This window comes from Rhagoletis zephyria, unplaced genomic scaffold (assembly GCF_001687245.7).
Source record: "Rhagoletis zephyria isolate East Lansing unplaced genomic scaffold, Rhagoletis_zephyria_1.1 Rzeph_scaffold_02306, whole genome shotgun sequence".
In the NCBI taxonomy this organism is placed as follows: Eukaryota; Metazoa; Arthropoda; class Insecta; order Diptera; family Tephritidae; genus Rhagoletis; species Rhagoletis zephyria.
Window position 1 is genome coordinate 1 of NW_016159390.1, and position 19,652 is coordinate 19,652.

General features: G+C 31.6%; 1 long non-coding RNA gene across 1 annotated transcript; it reads left to right on the forward strand.

The window, feature by feature from the left end:
- Positions 1–1,471: 1,471 nt before the first annotated feature.
- LOC108366525 (uncharacterized) lies at positions 1,472–12,569 on the forward strand. Its single transcript, XR_001848101.1, has 3 exons — positions 1,472–2,006; positions 2,555–2,710; positions 12,141–12,569. It is a non-coding gene; the product is annotated as an uncharacterized LOC108366525 (long non-coding RNA).
- Positions 12,570–19,652: the final 7,083 nt, after the last annotated feature.

Consider the following 19,652-nt stretch of genomic DNA (forward strand, 5'->3'; position numbering starts at 1 on the left):
TACCTAGCTCGTGGGACTACGCAAAATTTTGACAGCTTGTAAATATGTACACAAATAAAGTTGTTGGCAAAAAGCGTAGGTTAGTTGTCAGTTATAAAATAAATCCAATTTATTTGCGAATATTTGTTTATTCTTTTTATTGAAAGGCAACCNTTTTATTGAAAGGCAACCACTCGGAAAAGCTTGTGTTAATTATATTGATAACAGAACCTGGCAGCTCGCACGTTGTCTAAATTCTCAAGTAACATAAAGTCCACAAAAGAATAAGTACGCCATGTATAAATTTTAGCAATACACAAAAATAGAGCTTTCGCACGAGCGTTTGTTTGGTTTTTCAACGCCATTTATAATTTTCTTTTAATAAAATCACGATTTGACAAATACTTAAATTTATTTATCTAATAATAATACAGCACACAACCCTGAAATTCAAGGAAAAGTCTGAGGAAGGCCATTAAATAGCAGCACACAACCCCGTGCCTTCCTTGGGAGTGAATATAACTACAACACAACGACTACTACAACAACAACCCAAAAAGGTTGGTTACTGTCTATACTGTGGCCATGCCTATGGCAAAGTAATCTGGGTTGTAATCCATTCGTTCCGATATACCGCCTTCGAAGTTTTGTCGGAGTATTCGATTACGTAATGTGCATTTGCGTCGCTGGGCTGATTCTGCCTTTTCTTCTCTCTCTCTCTCTCTCTCTCTCTCTCTCTCTCTCTCACTCTCTCTTATCTCCAGAATAATGTTGCCAGATTCATAGTTTGAAATAAATTACCTTCTAGAAAAGATAACATTTTTTTTGGTTTAATTTCCGATTTGAACGAATAAATTTCTCTTTCGGGGTTTTTTAAGCCACTTTTTATGATAAAAGGTGACAATAGTGGAGCAGCATATTCTTATTTTAAACAAATGGTTTCAGCTGTCTTTAGCATTGCAGTCGCTACAGCAAATGACGAAAGAAGGTTTTGCCAAATGAATTTGAATAAAACAAGAAATAAAATAAAAATTCCACTACTCTCTGGTATTGTAGGAACTAAAGATTTCTTTAAAAAGTGCGACAGAAGGTGCTAAACTTAATGTACCGAATCAAACACTTTGGGTGTATGGAAAAGCTATGTTGCCTTCTACAAACACAAAATAAAATAAAAAACTTTTATTTTTTTACAAGATCACAACTGATTATGCTTTTAATGAATAGACAATATCGCAGCTTATTTAAAAATACCTAACTCTGTAATTAAAGAGTTTCTTCATGAAAATTAGGTCATTATGATCCAATCATGACAGGAGGGTTAAACGGTTTATGATTGAGCATAAGTGTGTCTTCGAAAATTGCAATAATTCACTGAGAAAAAGAAACGAAGAATATATTCGAAATAAACTGTCTAAACATATCCCAGAAATTTTGGTAAAGCTGTGTTTTGAATATAGAGTGATTTAAGGAAGAGCAACTTTTTTTTTTACTGAAGGCAAATTTGTTAACTTAAGCACTTTTGCTGGCAGAGCAGCCTTTTAAAATTTTTTTTTTTTTTTTTTTACAAAAAAAAACCCTGAAATGAAGTGTGTCAAAGGAAATAAGTGTTACATCGTGGTAGGTTGTTTTTACATATGGACGTACTATGTCCCCAGCTATGCATAATAAAACTTAAAGTATCGCCTAAGTGCATATTTTATTTACTCATACATACATACTTGTATATAATCGTATTCGTACTTTTATGTATTTGGAGCAGCGTTTGGCGTTAGTTGTTTTTTTGATTACTTAGTACTTGATTTATTGTACTTTATTTGTTTCTTCTCTTTTTCTGCATTTTATGTTCCGAAACTATACAAACTTTGATTGATTGAAACTGGCATACTAAAAACTAAACATAAACTACTACATATACTAAAAAAAAAAAAAAAAACAAAAATGTGTTGAACGCAACGCATAAATAAAACCAAATGTAAAATTAATGTAAGAAATCGCAAATCTTGAAGGAAAACGCACCTGCCAAGGATGTAAGTAGCTTGTAAATGATTTGCTAAAAAAAAACAATTGTCTTTTATGTCTACATACTGTCCATAGCTTATTATTTACCGTTTGTATATTTTATATAAATTTTTTTTTATTTCGCAAATTTCATTCATAATTGTAAAGCTAAAGGCACCACAAAACATTTCGCAATGAGCAAACAAACTCCGTAGATGCGTAGTGAGTGCATAGAAACTGAAAAGGAAAATAATTGTTGTTGCATTATTTTTTTGTAATTATTTAAAAAATTTTTCTTCCATTAGATTTTTGATATTTAGCTGGTAAAAACTGTTGAAAAATACGCACTTTTCTTTGCACAATTTGGCTGTTATGAGAAGTTTTTTGAAAAAAATAAAAAAATAAAAAAATTCGATGAAATGTGTCTACTTCATTTCTACTTTTCTAATACTTTCTTTTTCTTATCACAATTAAAAATAAAAATAACGATACCATTTATCCGTGTGTGTGTGTGTGTTTCAAAAGTAAAAATGTTGCAAATGATTTCTTTCAAAATTCGGGTGCTACTACTTTTCAGATACAAACTCAAAAGGTAGAACTTAAGGCACAAAGCAAAGTGGGCTCTTTGGATAACATTAAGCACAAGCCCGGTGGTGGTGAGAGAAAAATTTTTGACGATAAGGACTATTTGAAAAATATCGAGCATACTACTGCACTGACACCACCGACACAGGTAAACACCATGTGATTAACAAACGAACAAGCATACTTGTAATATTTTAGGAATTTTCTTGGAATTGAAAATGTAGTTAAAATAAATTTTTCTTTGCATTTAAGTTTCACCTACATACATATTTTAGTTCTTAATTTAATATAATTTGTGAAAAAATTTGTTAAAATATTTAAGTTTTTAGAAATTTTACGTTTCGTGGGTTTTGAAAATAGATACATACATAAGTATTTTTGTTATCAAAAGTAACACCACCAGACGATGGAGGAGGGGCGCAAAGGGATAGATGCAATCAAATTTTGCCTGATATTATTTTGCAAAGAAACTAACCGGTAATTTTGGGCTTTTTATTTTTAGAGATTTTCTTTGGGATTATTTTAGTACTTTTTGGAATGCTACGTGCTTTATTTTCCTGTATTGTTCGAACATTTCTTTTTTCATGATCGCTTCGCATTTTTTCAGTGGTTTTCGAGAGGATTTCTACATGCTTTATTTTGGATGACCATAGGGATTCTCTTCAGAAGTTATTTTCTTTAGGATTTTTTGTGTTTAATTTTTTGAATTTGTGTTAAATTTATTTGGAATACTTTCGAAATTTTTTCGGGATTCTGTAGCGACTTTTCGGAAGTCTTCGTTTTTTACTTTTCGATATTTCTAAGCACTTTTTCCTAGATTTGTTTTAATATTTTTAGGATGTTTTATTTTTGGTGTTTAAATTTTTTTTGGACCTCTCATGATTTTTGCGGGATTTGTTTGGACGTTTTCGTCACTCATGGAATTTTTAGGAATTCTTTATAGTACTTTCGGGAGCCTTCGTATTTTACTTTTCGACATTTTTCGAGAGCTCTTGGAATTTTTTCTATGACTTCTTTGAATATTTTTAGAACTTTTCGAAAATTCTCGGTACATTTTAAAATGCTTCGGGACGTTTATGAATTTTTCGATAGTTATCTTTGGGACCCTTTTAAAAGTTTCCGAAATCTTCGGATATTTTCAGGTAACATTCAGGTCCAAAACTATAACTAAACTGTGCTTTATATGATTGTCAAAAAAAATAAATTACCGGTTAATTTCTGTTCATAGAATATGTATCTGGCAAACTCTGCCTTTTATGTTTGCCTTAAAATATATGCATATGTACATATGTATATATATGTAAAAATTTGAAAATACTTGGCACTTCTTGCTTTTTTATTTTAAAATCCATATTTGGTCACTGTGTCTCCCTGCGCCTCTTCGCGTCACAGTCGTACGTACGCATTCACCTACTTTCTAATGTATCACATCAAAATTCGTGCACCCTGTAACGCATTAGTGGCTTGCTTTCGCCGTTCGCTCGACAACATTGCTCAGCTCAAATAATTTTCGAACATAGATACATAAATTTTTTGTAAAATTAAATGCATTTTCTGCGTATTTTTTTAGCAATTGTGAAACGCATTTAAAAATACTTAATTTCTAACGATTTCAGTTAAGAAGTAATCACATCTAATAAAATTAGGCAAGTAATTATTGATTAAGTAATAAGTTCGCACAGACACCCTTACGATATGCTCATAATCTAGTGCTATGTCCGCATGATGGCATAACTCACACCTATGAACATGAACACATACATACATTTGTACATACTAGTTACTTATGTAAGTTGCACTTAACTATTGGAAATATTAAAATCTAATAATTGGTTTATTGTCGAGTGGATTCATTTAGAAATTGCAGGCAAACAAGTAGCAAGAATACTTTTACCTCACCATACAAAAACGAAAAAAAAAAATTAAAAAAAAAATAGTAGAAGCACCCTAAAGCCGAATCTTACACACATACAAACATTTCGCATAAACATACAAAAAATATACCTACATTAAAAATAAATAAACTTAAAATGATTTGTTTATTAAAACTAATATTTAACTTTATAGTGTAAATTTACTGAACATTTTTCATAACTCTTCGGCAATAACGGTCTACTAACGCATTTGGTTTAACAAACGCCTAGTATAGCACTAAAATAGAAACAAAATGGAAAAATCCGTTGCCACATTAGACCAAAAACCTATCCGGAACTACTCAATAATGAATTGGTTTCTTTTTTTTATTTAATTACGCCTTTTTACTCCTTTTAAGTTATTACATTTTTCTCTTTTGTTAGCAATATTTAATTTGGTTACTTCGTATACAGGATGTTTATATATTTTTTTTGGTTTCAATCGGTCTATCTTACCTTTGGCGCCCGACTAATTTAAAAATTTAAAGTAATGCTTTTAGTAAATCGCGTAAATTAATTTTTATTTAGAAAATTAAGATACAAAAGTTTGATAAATAAAATTATAAAACATAGTTTAGGTTAGGTTAAGCGAGCAGCTCTGAAAATAGTTTACTCTGAGGCCACATAGGCTGAGTACGATGCTCAGAGGGTTTCACCATGCCTATCCCTAAATGTCTTCAAACCATCCTGATTCTCTGGTGAATCCTAGTAGACCCACCAATTGAGTTTTCCCTAAGCTGACTAGGCTCTATAAGAAGTAAGTAAATAGTTTGCCAGAAATTTGAGCCATTTTCTCCGGTGTTCAGGGTACTCGCAAAGAAAGTGTTAAACGTATTCCATCTCCTCTTCAGCTCCGCAACTTCTGCATCAATCGTTTTACGGTGCTCCGAACCTGACGGTCATGTAGCCAATGGCACAGTGTTCCCTAACTATTCCTGTGAGAAGGCTAACGTTTGGCTGTGAGAGCCTTAGCCCATTCCGTGCCTTTCGTTCATCGAGCCGTGGCAAGAGCGAGGACGATACCGCGCGGGTGTGCAGATTTTTTCGCCTGCTATTGGCGGCCGCTCTGGTCACTCGCTCAACATCCATAGGACTCTCATAGAGATGATTCCCAAGAGAAGACGCCAGGTCCTATCCCTATTTCCATTTTGGTGCCATCCGTGAAAATGAGGATTTCGTTTTCGTTTAGAATAATATTAAACTCTCAGTCACTACCGTCGGGCAAATGGATATCGAAGATCTGGCCGAAGTCAGTTTCCGTGATCTGATTAATTATAATATATTTCATATATGTATTATTAATTTATAAATATTTAGCGATAGAAATTTACAGAGCAATTCTGGAAACTATCTTTCATTTCACCACAGACAAAAGTCTTCCGTAAAATTAATTATTATTCTGATTACCTTTTTGCAAGAAATTTTCAAAAATTAAAAATTAAAAATATAGTAATTAAAAAGAAAGAAAAAACAATATTAAAACAGCACAAATATTCTAACAGAGTCACAAAACTTAGCACAACACTGTTGCGATTTCTAATGCGCCGCAAAATGTACCACAAAAATTCGATATTCGGTGCTAGAAAAATACATAAAAACTCAAGATTTTTTATTGTAGCGCATATCTGTTGCAGCGGCAAACTTTGAGGCGCAGTAGAAATCACAGCGGTGATGAGCTAAGGTGTGTGACTTTGTTAGAATACGGTTGTAAGATTGTCTTTGTCTGAAGAAAAATATTTTTTTTTCTAAATATGCGGCAAGTTTATGGATGCAAATCTGCGGTAATTTAATTCATTCCGGTTAAGTATGGAAACTTTTTATAAAGGAGTTTTCTGTGTTTATAAATTATTATTTTTTTAACAAATTACTAATTAAGTTATAAAAAACTATAAACAAATAATTATGGCCTTATTCATAAAAAATAAAGTAGCTTTATAAAAGGTTTATTAATTGAAAAATGTATGAAAACGTCAATTTATAAAGCTCTTTAAACCTACTTTATTTTTTATGAATAAGGCCATTAGTATTTAGGCTTAGGATTTAACGATCAATATCCTGTATACGAAGAAGTCCCACTTTTGCACAAACCTAATTCTAAATTCAATTTCAATTTTTCTTTTATCCCCAATTATTAGATCTGAATAATTTAATTATTTTATTATTTATTTCTTCTCATTAATGTTAAAATCCAAATATCAAGAATTCAGCTTAATTCAAACTGTTTAAATTTAAACACAATTTACTTCAATTCAATTTCAAAGAAATGCCAATTCGTTAACTTTACATAGCAGAAACCAACAACAACATCCCGTTCTTCTATTCTTTTTTTCTCTCTTTACTTTTATTTATAGTTCCCGCAGGGCCGTCTTATAGCCACCATCCACCTAGAATTTGGCCTTTGCAATTCTGACTGTGTGTGTAATGAAATATTTCAATCGCTCTTTAAATGAATTTACTGTTAACGCGCTTTGCCAAATGAAAAACAGCAGCAACATAAATTATATTTACTTACAATTCAAATATTTATTTACAAGCATATTCACATATTTATCTAAAAAGTTAAGCAAGCGAAAAGGAATTTAAAAAAAAAAAAACCAAAAAAATTTATTAAATTAAAAGCAATGCAACACGCGAAACAAAAACAAAAAAGCTTAACATAAAAAAAATGGCACAAAATTTTGCGCAAAATAGCAAAATCCGATTTTGTACCTTTAAAAATTATTTCACAAGAACGCTTAGCTCAGTAGCTCAACTACAAAACAAATTTCCACTCTTTTTATAAAATACAAAACAAATATTTATCTTTTATCGAATTAGAAAATAAAATTCAAAATCTATGTACACGACCCACAAAACACAAAAACTGGAAAACCAAGCACACAATTTGACTTACATACGTACATAGGTCGTTTTTAAGTAAGCTACTCGTACTTAAATTTCGAAATGAAAACCACATACTCACAGAGCGAAAACGGTTAACATAAACGTTAAATAGTATTGTACAAAAAAAGACAGACAAGAAGTATAGTCGTTGCCAAATTAAAATTTATTACACAAATATATAGACAAAAAGGACAATATTATGTTTGTTTGTTTGATTACAAACTATAAAATCCTAGCTATTTATACTTAACTTACTTAGGGTGCCCATTGAAAATGTATTTTTTTTTTTGGAAATTTCAAGACCCTATCCCCTCATTTTATTGGTTTTTATGAGAAATATTATTGCCTATTTTTATAGATTTTTTAAATGTCATTTAGAGGTCCTGACCTGACCTTAACTTGTCGATTTAGGTCAGAAAATAGGATTTTGTAGATTTATGAGTTTTTGAATGACGATTTCAAAGACTGAATATGTTCTGAGAATGAGATATATAGGCCTTTAAAATGACCTTTAGAAAATCTATAAAAATAGGCAAAAATATTTTTCATACAAGTGAAAAAAATTACGGGGCAGGGTCTTGAAATTTCCAAAAAAAATAAAACATTTTCGATGGACAACTTAATATGTATGTGCGTAGGCATGTATATTACTATAAACAATCCTACTTGAAGACATATATATGCACACAAATGCAAAGACCTGCACAAACACTTTTCTATACAACTAGTACTTTAGTAAGTATCTATGCATACCTGTAGGTGCATAAAAAAGGTTATAGTATTTTAATTTGTAGGCTAGTGAAATTCGTGAGAAACATACATACACTCACGGGAAAAAGTATTGGCATAGAGAACTTTTCGCAATATATCGACGGTACGTTGGAAAAACCTCGTATCTCAGAATAATTCAAAATAGGCCTTAAAATACTACGATTCATTATATATTATTCTTAATTAACCAAAAAGTACTTAATCTTTAATATGCAGTAAAAAATTTATTGAAAATGATTTTCTATTATTAATAGAGTTTTTCTGTCAGAAAATGTTGTTTGAAAGTGTTTCGAGAAACGAGGTTTTGCCAAAGTACCGTCGATACGCAACAATTTTTATTCAAATTTCTTATAAAAATATTGTCCATACTACAATAAAAAAAACATAGAAATATAAATTATAAACTTTTGTGAATTCAATAATTTTTCGTGCAAATTTTCTGCTTGTTATTGATTTTTTTTAGAAAATGCGAAACATCTTCAGCAAAAAAATTTTCAAAAGTCAACGACATTTTTAATAACTTTCAAAATTACATTTTTTTATATTAAACTTGAATGGGCTACAATTGGCCAATGCTTAGAAAAAATTCAAATAAAAATTGTAGCACATATTGTGAAAAATTCTCTGTGTCATTACTTTTTGCCGTGTGTGTACATACTCATATTTAAGAAAAAAAATTTATAAATGTTGATACAGTCAATCACTTGTTAAAATAACAAAACTTTCGCTGCAATTAAGGAACAACAACGAGTATATAAAAAACTGCGCTAATGGTGAGATGGGCTCTCTAAGCCATGATCCTTAAATTTAAGTTAACTAGTACGCAATCCTTTAGGTATTATCTTAAGAAATTGAATTTATTAGAAGTGAATTCGAACAATTGAGCAATTGAGCATTAACCCTCAGTGTAACCACTTGCTGGCCAATAACCAATTAATAAAATTTTTCTAATTATTTATTTATTTATTTTTTAAAGTTAATATTTTTCTAGTAAAAGTATTTTTCGTAAATGTGTTGACTTTTTGCTGGGCGAAATAAGCCATTAACAACATTGCCCGAAGCTATTGATAGCTTTGGCATGATAGGGAGCAGTGTTGCGCATTAAAAATATTTTTTCTACGAAAAAGCCTACATATGTACTCATAATCGAAACCAAAATTCTACCAAAAATTCAAGATCACTCCAATCGTTTGAAACAAAGCTGATTTTCAAAGAAAAAACCAGCCGCTCGCTCAATGGCGATAAAAAATTGTAAAAAAATTCGCTCGAAAAATGTTATAATGTGCCCAGTGCGACTAGAAGGGAACTCTTTTTGATTATGCCCTACAATTGATTTCACCCTCTACTACAAAAAGTGATTTAGTTCAATTAAAAAACCGACCAGAAATCATTAACAGAGAAAGTTTTGTGCTTCATTATAACAACGAGGAACCATCCAAAAATTAAGAGCGCTTTGTTAAGAAGGTTTGTTTCATTTGTTTCATATCTGTTACGGTGTCTATGAAATCATTTGAATCAATTTTCATCCCAAAAGTAAGCGAAGCTTTTCGAAGGAAGGTATAATGATCTTGCCTTTAAACTACCACAAGCTTTTTCTAAAATAAATGTTTCCCCTTCAGCTAAATTCCACACAATGCTGGTGCCAAAAGCTCAAGTGAACTTTTATATATAAATTATTGGTTTGGAAAGTTAAATGTTTTTGTATATTCCTTTACATAAATATGTTAGCCTTATTCGTCCAAAAACTCTCCTGGCAAAACTCTCAAAATGCCCTAACGGTTGTTTAATGTTGGGCTTAAGCCCTTCAGGCAATACGTTCTATAGAACCTTGTTTGCTATTTTAGGAAGGCTGACCCTGCGGTACAGTAGAGTTTAAGCTCGCTGTGTTTGTTATTACAGAAATTCGCACTCACCTCGAAACCGGTTGTATTATCGATTAAGTTTCTAAAATAATTATTAGTCGTTCTTCCTGTCCTGTTGGCCAGCATTTCAAGTTCCTCGCACTCACGTATTTCTCTCTCTCTATTTTTATTGCGAAAAATTTCTCTTGCTTCACTTTTCAACTCCTTATATCGATTCCACATAGATCACGGATGTGGAGTGACTCACTCAAATTCAACTTCTTATGCCCATCGAGTTCAGCTCTCAAGGAGCAGGGCGTCTTCTCCGTATCGCGATTCGAAAAGCAAATCATTCGGCTTCGAATACTTGGCACTATCATTTGTCCATGTCGCCTTTCAAATCGCAATACAGAGTACACCCCTGGTGTGACAGTTAGCCTTTCAGTCACTGCTGCATACTTTCAGCTCCCTCTAGCCAATAGGCCAGATGTATCTTTACTCTATGTCTCATGTATAGTACTTACTTCTGAGTGACCTGACACCCATAGTCAAACAAGTTCGTTATATTTTCCGACATGGAAGTAGTTAGAAGGCTGCTGGTTAATGCCTAATTACCCATCAATTAATCCTTTGTCTTGTGGATTGGTAATACGTTAGCTAGAAATACCGGGACATATTATACCAGCGTTAAATGAAGCCAGCACCCTCTTCTTTCGCTATAGATTAAAGATCCAGGCGTGGGAGCAAACAGTGAAGATCTAAAATTTGTAAGCTCACACTCAGTGTTAGGTCTAAGGCCGACTGTTCCTTCGCACTATATTAGGGGTCAATTGTCATTTCGTTACAATAACTTAGAGGGAAGGACAAGACCGGGCATAGGTATTAGAGAGTTAAGGTTGGCAAGTAGGGAATGAAGTACCAAGAACTAGTGCCCTGAGGTCAGCCACTATGAGCTCCGCACGTGAAGCATTATTTCTGGTGTAATTATTGAATCAGAAAAAAAAAATTGGAAAGGCATGCCTTATTATAAAACGGCTACGAAAAAAATTAGTATTGAAACGTTCGCCATGTATGTGAATAAATTCTGATTTGCTCGAGCTTAGACTTCTAAATTTGGTAATTCCTAATTTTCTCATGTAATAACGCTCCAGCTATGAGATATAGGTTTTTATTTTTTTATTTATTAAAATTTGTAAGCCCAATCTGGCATTGGTCAAGCAAATGGTTTAAAAATAACGTCCTAACGTCCTTACGTCTGTAGATAGCTTAAGATGTTAAACTATAAATTTATTTATGTAATAAAAAAGAAAATATATATCACAGATCGATAAGTTAACTATTTATATATTTATAGGAATATTTATATACGTTTTACTGAGTAGGAATTACTGAACTGATAGACCCTAACTATCATGAAAAACTGCATATATTTACTTACGCATCTACTAGAAAACGTCATTCAAGCAACTACCATCGTGTACCGTAAGTTCGAGCCACATATAGCCTTGGTTTTCCTCCTACCAAATAAATTAAACAAAATAATAAAAAAAATAAGTGTTTCAGACTGCAAATGACTAACTTTAATAACAGCCTTTTAGCGAGTTAACGACAAGAGCCGCTTGAAAAGCTCGAATAGAAATAGAAAAAAGTTACTAAACAATTTCCATTATTACAAATAACTGCATTTGAACATTTTGTACCTGCGATCCATGGACCCTCATTTGCCATATACATACATATGTAGATATGTACGTATAAACCTACATCCATACATATAAAATTTTTTACATATATACTTACAACTGTACATAGTATCATATATGTAAATTCTAAATCATCTTTAATGGGTACTCCAAACGTCAGCGATTAATTTTTTTATCGTTTTTAATATTATGCCAAAATTTTGTAATATACATACATACATAGGTATATACTCGTAATTCCTCATACAGTATTCCATGCTCCTTTGCTTCAACTCATTTCCTAATAATTTTCTAAATTTTATGCATTGCTCCTTGACAATTTTTTGGTGTTTTTTTTTTTTGTTTTTGATTTTTCCTTCTTTGTGTTATTAGCAAAAATTGTTCATAGTGAGTTTTAATGTTTAAACTTGAGGTGATAGTTTATGATTTGATATTTTTTTATTTGCATCATTTCTTCTTAAACGCAGAGTCCACAACCATCCATGACGACTTCAACAACTGGTGCCGATGAAAATTTAAATCAGCAGAGTTAAATTAATTAAACACAAAAATTAAAAATAAATAAAATAAAAACAAAAGCAAAATCAACAATTAAAAACAAAATTACAACATTACATATTTACAGAGTTATATACATAAGAGCAAAACAATACATACAAACATGCAAATGCAAAAATTAAAAATAAAAAACCCAAACCAACTTCAAGAAACCATTATTATCTATAATTAGCATTAATGCCATACGATTGAATATTTATTATAAACCCAAAACATTATGAAAAAATTCAAAATTCACAATTTACATACCTACATACAACAAATAAAAATTTACATACATGCATAAGAGCCAACACTGTAATTGTTGAAATTGTATTGTCACCAACCCACAAAAAAAATATATATATGTAAAACTGCTGTATCGTATTTATTATCAAAAATTCGGTGTGCATTTGAAATGTAGCAAACAATTTGCAATTAAATAATAATAAATCATTTTTCACAAATTTCACGTTTTTCACTTTTGAAAGAATTTAGAAAAATTTGAGTATTTTACACTATTAGTTGCAAGCAACATTGTATGTATTTTGAGTTTTTGGTGAGCTTTTTTGGGGTATTCGGGGAAAAAAAATAATTTTTTTTGCAAATATTCGCCAAAGCATACATACATACTACATACATATACATAATATGTATATAAGACCGTACTACCGTACAGCAAACAAGACAAAATTTCGCCTTTCATCTCTCAGTCTAAAGTATACATATTTGCAATTTAGATTTTTTGTCCGAACCTAGGAGACACATTTTACATTTGTCGCTGACACCTAATTCGGCAATAAATTTGTATTAACTAGTTGTACTGTTTTAATCAAAATACTTGCTTAGGAAAAATTTTATGATTTTTGGTGAGATTTAATTTATTGACATTAGGGTGGTATCTTGGTCTGATAAGAACCGAGATCAGGTGGGTAAGTACTAGAGCGGGCTGTTTGAGTTGAGTGAACATTGAAACAGACAAAATGTTCCTCTCGAGACAAGAACATCGAAATATCGTACTTTAAGAACCGACTTTAAATGCCGAAGATTTGACGAGACATTTAAAAAATTACCCCTAAGTTCGGCAAGAAAAGAAATTTAAATTGCCTTCGAATTAAATACTTATTTAGCAAAAGTTCAATGATTTTTGACGAGCTTTAATAAACATTAGGGGGGTAAGTTTAAGTGGTAGGAACTGAGATCTGGTGGGTAAGTACTAGAATGGGGTACTTGAGCACAATGAACATTAGATTAAAAAAATTGTCTCCTCGGGGAAAGCACATAGACAAATCATAAGTACGTTAAGATCATATATTTAATACTTCTATATTGGCAGTAACCTATCTGCGCAATGTGTTTGGATTCAGCAATCAAAGGGAGATAGATTTGAGACAAATGTACGTTTTGCAAATTTGACGTATCATCAGTAGCGTTAGAAAATAAATTTGAAGGGGATCGTTTTACTGTGGGGTGGTTATGCCCCCTTTGTTGACGATGTTTACTTATGCAAACTGAAACTTTATGATGAAGTATTAAGATTTTATTTTTTTAAATTAGACATACATGATTTTACTACAGATTCGGATTCTAAGCTTAAAAATACGTAACTTTCGTTTGAATATTTTTTCTCGGAAGTGCCTTTTTCAACCTCTAAATGACTTTCGAACTTCACCTCGTCCCTGGTTTAGGAGGTCAAATTTTTTCGGTTTTCAATCAAAACCATTCCCCTCCATTTCAGAGGCGGTGGAAAGGTGGTCTAGGAAACCCTGTATATTTTATGTAACACTTAAAATAAGTTTACCATCATTTCTTCCGTTTCCGCATCTATTAAGTTTTTTTCTCGCAAATGTCCAAGCAATTCTCCCAGACAAGTAACTCGTTTTTTTAAATAATTTTTTTTGTTACGAAGCGTTTTGATTATTTTAATTTTCTTATCGAAAGACCGTTTAACGAACGATATAATGCGGCTGGCACGTTTTGGGGTGGAAACGTCAGGAGTACGAATTTCTGAAACAAAACGAGGTTCAGCAAAGCGCCTTCTGTTTACAGGCGAGGTTTCTGTAATGTCCGAACTTTTACTTTCTCGCCCTTCTAAAAAAATTGTTGAAATGAATATGTATAGCTGTAGCAGAACAATTCTTTAAATTTACCAGTGGCCGGCACATTTTGTATACTTGCAATTGTAGCATGCATCGAAGGAATCGCATTTCTTTTCAAACATTTTCTGCCAACCTCATTGTTCTTTGTCTTGTAATCGTTTGGTTTGAAATGGTTGCTGCAGATTCGGACATTTTTAACAACTTCGTTGGGCATCAGGCCGCATGCCTGCATCCATTGTTTGCAAACGGTTACGTCTTTTGGAAATCTGTATAAAACAAAGCTGTTAAAGATGTTTTTGATAGAAACTTTTGCAACGCACCCATGTAAAGCTATATTATTTAATTTATCTCTTCTTTTTTCACATAAAAAGCAGCTGTGCGACATTTTTGCAGTTTAACTTATTGAAAAATTCTTAAAATTTAATGAAAACACAAAATTTTCTGTAATTTTTTTTAACGTTCCGCCTCTGCGATTTATTTTGAATTCAAGTGTCATTTCTTAAATGCGATTACTCGGTTTTCTTTTTCTTTTTTTATATATCTGTACTGTAATGTTTGCTGACTGCACTTGTAGATACTGCCAATATAGAAGTATTACATATATGGTTAAGATACAACTGTGAATGACAAAGATATGACGAAAAATGTAAAAAGGCGATTCCTACGTTCGACCAAAAAAAAAAAAATAATGTTTCGAAATTGCCGTGCAAAAATATTTTCGATTCGAAGGTGCATACATACATACATGTATATGTAATATGTAATGAAAACATTCAGCTGTACATATTTATCGAACAAACATAAAATATACATTTATATTTCAGTGTTACCATATTAAATAAAACACGTACTATAAGGCGCATCAGTGTCCATGGAGAAAAAATCGTTGCTGTTTTACATCGGATTTATAAAATGTGTTATATTTTAAGGCTTTCACCATTACATTTCGGAAAAATTTTAAGATTTACCGATTTGAAAATACCTTCAAAAATGTGATTATTTTGATTCCGTTGATTAAGGGCCAATTTCACAATGCGTAGTTAACTCAGAATCGGGAGTTAACTACAGAATTTTGTACTGAAAATCTCAAGTTAACTGTCGATTCTGAGTTAACTACGCACTGTGAAATTGGCCCTAAATGTTTAGACATTTTTCTGCTTAACCTCTTCTAACATCTGAGGTGGTTTTCTGGAAAACAATACGTTTAAAAACTTAATTTTTCGAAGTATTTTCTACTCGATTCAGCTCTCGTAAATCTTAGTTCTTTTCCGCAAAACAAACAAACACTTCCACTTTTTTGGTGAGGCACGCACCCTAATGTAAATGCACACATACATATATCTCTCTAGTAGATTTATAGTATTTTTTTCAGTTGAAAATAAACCACGTCGTTCGAGACCAAATAAGGTTTTAGAAAAGGCGATGCACTATCGCCAGACTTTTTCAATTTGATGCTGGAAATCGTAGTAAGAAGCTGCCGATCTGAAGATCGAAAATCGAATGCAACTCACAATAATGGTCAAAGTACTTCCTGGTAACACATAAAAAGTCTTTGCGTATTTAGATACACACCACTGTTGACAGTTATAACTTTGAAGTAGTGAAGCATATCAATAACGTCGACCTGGAGATTAAGCGGAGTACAAATCTCACCGACAGGTGCTACTTTGGGCACAGTAGGCAATTTCAAAGCCACAAAAAGAACGCTTTACAAATCTCTCAACATGACAGTCTTTTTATATGGCGCAGAAACGTGGACGATGTCGAACAAAGATGAGAAGGCTTTTGGAGGCTCTCAAGAGAACCATTGTATGCAAGATGTATGGCCCTGTTTGCGCGGGTGCTGAATACTGAGGAAGATGGAATGACGAGCTGTATGAACTTTTTGAAAACATGGACTTAGTTAAGCGCATAAAAATATATCGATTACGCTGGCTTGGGCATGTCGTACGCATGGATGATAAAACTCCAGTGAGAAGATCCTTCGACTCAAGTGCAGAAAGACCTGTCTGCACGTGGGATGAAGCACTGGCGCAAATTCGCAAAAGAGACAGGCGATTGGCAAAATTGTTTGGTCTCAGTCCAAACCGACAAACTGTTGTAGTGCCAAATAAGAAGAAAAAGGGATCCTGCTACCTAAAAGATAATTTTTATCCACAAATAGAGCACCCAGCCCGGAATGACCAACATGGCTTCGGCTTCTCCAATAAGTGTATCCTGAAAATACTGTAGTAGTTAAATTTCTAAAACTAAGGAATTCGACTACACGGCTGTTGTACAGATCTGGGATGACCACTTCACTGCCTAAGAAAATAGCTAAATTAAAAAAAAAAGTTTGGTGCCAGGATTAAAAATAACATCACTCCCTCTGTCATCCATTTCTGAGCCATCTAAGTACCAACGTGCGTATTTCTGATGATATCGCAATCAATAGCCGGGAGCCTATTGGTAAACATTTGGAAAAATTTCAAGAAAAGGAGGCTGGTTCAGTGGCAGATATTCTAAGTCCTGTTGATGATATTTTTGCTTGTGGCACGAAATGTCTTAAAGTATCAACGCTTTCAAGACTTTAAGAAGCGGTTATTTGAATGACGTAGTCTTTCACGCAGTGCCAAGGTCCTAACTCTACAAGGCAAAAAGACAAATCTCATAACAACTCAGTCTGAATAATACGGTGCTTTAATTGAAAGTAACAATCGTCTGGTGTGAACGCCCTTTTAACTAATCGCTTTAAATGAAGATGGGAAGCAGCCAACTTTTGATTCAACTAATCGCCTCTAAAATCGCCAGCTATATCGCCACATGTAGACACGGTATAATGGAACTAAATGTGTTTTATTTTGCGTTTACTTTCAAAACCGCAAACAAAACTAAAACACCTCTATGGTGCTATTTTGTTTGTATGTATTTTTGTTATCACGAATTTCCACTAGGCATGGAAATTTCAGAAATCGTTGCACGCGGAAGCGAACTCAATGGCAACTTGTACGAATTTAATTAAGCGAGTGTTTTTTTAATATGCAAACATCAACATTTTTGTCATTTAATGCACAGTGAAAATACAGTATTAATAGTTCTATGGAAATAGGATTTTTTTCGATTTCTAAAATATTAACACTTTTATCATAAAGGCTGTCTTCTTAAACGCATTTATGCAAAGCATCAGGGTTCTTTTATTTCCAAATCAGGACAATATGCACAACCATGAAGAAATAAAATTTTTTTACAGTCAATTCTGGCATCCGCCTCTCAACGCACCACAGTCTTTCGAAATACAAAAGCCTTTCGTAAGTTAATTGTCAATTATGGCAACTATCTTGAAAGATCTCTTGCCTTCCGAAGGCCTAATTGAAAAATCTGTAGTTAATTGCCGATTCTGAGTTAACTATGCACTGTGAATTTGGCCCTTAGTGTTCTTCTGCTTGCCTTTTAGCAAATAGTTTTCTTAAAATTAAATTAAATTAAAAAGAAAATATTTTTCTTTAAATAACAAAAAAATAAAAAACTAAAAACTTAATTTAGGAAGGTTAACTAAAAATAATAAAATAAGTTTCTAAAAATCTATGACAAAAAATTACAAAAGAAAATATATAAAGTAAGTTCCTAAAAATTTAATGAGAATTAAAGAATATTATGATAGATTTAAAATAACAAAACTTAATAATTAAAAGAAAATTAAACTAAAAAGAAAAAGTTAGTCTGAAAAAAGAAATAAAAAGTAAATGGATTTTGAAAAATTAAATGAAATTAACAAAACATTTTTCTTTTCAAAACTAAAATCTAAAAATTAGAAGAATATTAAAATGAAAAGGAAAAAATATTAAATCAAAAAAATAATAAAAAGCATAGAGGTTTCTAAAAATTAAAAAACATACAAATTCTTCGGTTTGAAGTAATAAAATTTAAGAATTTAAGAAGAAAAATTTCAAAAATTTAGTAATTTCCTCAAAATGAAATGAAATCAACAAAAAAATGATTTTAATTTTTCTTTATATCTAAAAAATAAAAGTAATTGAAAAAAATAAAGAAAAGTAAATTCTAGAAATTAAATTAAACAAAGATTTTTCTTTTTAAAACAATTTAAAAAGAAAGAATAAATAAAAACAATTCAAAAGAATACATGACATGTACATCTAAGTTTCTAAACATTAAATTAAGTTAAATAAAATTAAAGTATTTTTCCTTAAAAAATAAAACTAACAATTAAAAAAAATCAAAACTTCTTAAAATAAAATAAAATGAGTAAAACTTAAATGAAAATAAAAAAATACTTCTTTTTAAAACAATAAAAGTTAAATACATAAAATTAAATAATAAAAGCGGGTTAAAAAAAAAAAACAAATAAATAAAAAAAGTTTCTAAAAATTTTATTTTAAAAGTTTTCTCTATAAAATAAAATTAAAAAACTTAAGAAAATTTTAAGGAAATTGAAATAAAAAAGGAGAATGAAAAAAAAATCTCTAAATTAAAAAGAAAATTAAATTAAGAAATTAAGAAAATATTTAACTAGATTAAAAAAAATTGGTAAGTAAATTAAAAAAAGAAAATATGTAATTGCTCACTCCGCCATTGCGACTGTTGGAGCAAAGTGATATTCAATCAGCTCAAGTGCTTTCTGTCAAACGAGCTTTTCAGCGTGAAAGTTGGCAGAGAGCTGTTTTTGTAAGACTTTCGTGCCAGAATAAACCAAGTCTTACAAACTAGCTTCACCACTGTCTTTCAGTTGCCTTATAAAAGACTTACAGCTACATATCTTAGCCGGAATTGCCCTGTTAAGCAAAGTTGCGCAAACTGATAGTTTCATCAGCTGTGCTTCATAAATAAAAAGGACTGATGATTTGCATTTATGCGTTTAAGAAGACAGCCAAAGTCTTAACATACGACATATTTTTTGATTGTTTTAGTTTTTACTGTATAATAGGCCTTTTGATAAGCAAATGAATATCTAACCTTAATGAAATTACATACAATTTACAATCAGTTGGAAATTGTAAACCGAAATTGGAACCAATAACACTGATTTATTTTTGAAAAATTTTGCACTATTTTTCCATATAAACTGATAAGCATTAAGAAATTGAAGATTTTTGGACGCATATTACTTATTTTTTTAGTAGAAAATTTTAGCCACTAAAAACGAGACTCAAAGAAACACCTCTTCATCGGGAATATCTAACGTAGAAGCATTTTGATGCCACCACCACTGCAAATACATGTACACCGTTAGTTAATAAAAAAAAAAACTATGCATTTTTACACCAGCAACATTTTATATATTTGCAAGCCAAAGCAAATCGAAATCCGGCCAATTTTGAAATGTATTGGTAAACAATTTGCTGCAAC